This window comes from Monodon monoceros, unplaced genomic scaffold, assembly GCF_005190385.1.
Source record: "Monodon monoceros isolate NGI ecotype Baffin Bay Population unplaced genomic scaffold, NGI_Narwhal_1 Super_Scaffold_19, whole genome shotgun sequence".
In the NCBI taxonomy this organism is placed as follows: domain Eukaryota; kingdom Metazoa; phylum Chordata; class Mammalia; order Artiodactyla; family Monodontidae; genus Monodon; species Monodon monoceros.
In genome coordinates, this window is record NW_021703775.1 from 85,147,419 (window position 1) to 85,149,254 (window position 1,836).

Below are 1,836 nucleotides of genomic sequence, written 5' to 3' on the forward strand. Positions count from 1 at the left end.
GCTACATTTGTGTTGAACAGTCCCACACAGCACTCTTATGTGGGGTATAACCTGCATACCTCTAATTCAAAGCTGCTCTCAGGTGCTACTCAACTAATGAGACTGCCTTTGTAGTTAGGGAAGCAGCTACTGAACTCATACATACAACCTTTTTATTGTTAAGTCATAAAGAAGTATCAAAATTAAAAGCAAAAATTACAGGGTAAGACTTAACATAACTACTAGGAGCATCAAAGGAAGTGAAAATGGGACTAGGCACAGGGCAAGTGTGAATTAATGAACATGGGAAGGACAAGGATGGGGACAACAGTGAGCATGTGCTGAAGATACTAGGGAAGAGGATCTGGTGAAAATTTTGATCTTAGACAAGTGCCTAGGTAAAGAAATAATAGGACAAGGTTTCTAAACCCCACTATGTGCTTAAGAGTCATCCTCAGGCTTCCCTGGTGGCGCAGTGGTTGGGAGTCCACCTGACAATGCAGGGGACACGGGTTCATGCCCCGGTCTGGGAAGATCCCACATGTCACAGAGCGGCTAGGCCCATGAGCCATGGCCGCTGAGCTTGCACGTCCGGAGCCTGTGCTCCGCAATGGGAGAGGCCACAACAGTGAGAGGCTTGCATACCGCAAAAAAAAAAAAAGAGTCATCCTCGCCATTGGCGCTGTCTCTGTCATCCTCTCCTTCCTCAGCCTCTTTTTCATCAGCCTTGATCAACTCCAGCTGGTCATCCCCCCATCTTCATTATCATCATCATCCAGTAGGTCCCCCTCCTCAGCAGAGTCATCTGCACCCCCTCAGACTCCATCTTCACATTAGTCTCATCTTTCTTCAGGGAGCTGCTGCTCTGCTCCTCTTCTGACTTATCATTCTTCATCTCTACTCCTTGTTTGCTCTGTTCCTTTTTGATTTTTTCCAGGCTTTCCAGTAGAGAATCCACTTTTTGTTTTATCTGGGTCAATTCCTTCTTAATGGTCTGAAGGTCATCTCCTTTCAACTTTCCAGACTTAGAAGAAGATCCCCGCTGTCCACTCTTAGAATTGAAGCCACTTTTTCCCCATCGTGAGGTGCTTCTTGATACACGCTGGCCTTTTGAGGGCACTACAGCCCGAGCAATAGGAGGAGGAGGAGGAACACGTGCTGGGTAACAGTACATCCTGTAATAATAATCCCGTTGAAAGTCATAGAGTCCAAGTCAAAAGAGGAGCTGAGTAGAGGGGACGGAGAAGGGTGTTCTGGTACTCATCCATATATCTCCACTGCAGATCGTTTCACACCTGAGTTTCCTCGGTTCACTTTTGGCTCTGTGGCCAGATTAATATCTAAAACCTGGCCAGCAATCATTCTGCCATCCTCTCCTGCCACAGCAGCCCAGGCATTTCTCTCATTAACATACTGAACGAAGGCAACACCCTTATGAACAGAGCAACCCACGATTTTGCCATATTTCGAGAAGATTGCCTCCACATCAGATTTCTTGACCACAAGAGTATTGAGATTCCCAATGAATACAAGAGAGTTCATGGAGCAAGGATGGTAACATTGTTGGTAACATTGCTGGCCATTGTCTTTGATGGTAAGGTGCCTCACAAAGCTGAAAAATGTAGCTGAAGATCAAAGAAATCTCACTCAAGCAAGTTCCACTAATTTATATATTTAAAGTGATTTGTAACCGGGGGGGGGAGGGAGAAGAGATTCGATTCTGAATCTCCTACTCCTGAGACCTACGCGGAGAAGCCGACTGCTGCTTGAGGTCCGCAACGCAGCCGCAACTGCTCAGCCTTCGCCTCTTCACAAAATCGACAGCTTTATTTTTTATCTATAATTTTCTAGGTAGAT

The 1,836-nt window shown here is 46.0% G+C and overlaps 1 pseudogene; it reads right to left on the minus strand.

Moving 5' to 3' along the window:
• Positions 1-407: 407 nt before the first annotated feature.
• LOC114900824 lies at positions 408-1,562 on the minus strand (annotated as a pseudogene).
• Between the last annotated feature and the right edge of the window lie 274 nt (positions 1,563-1,836).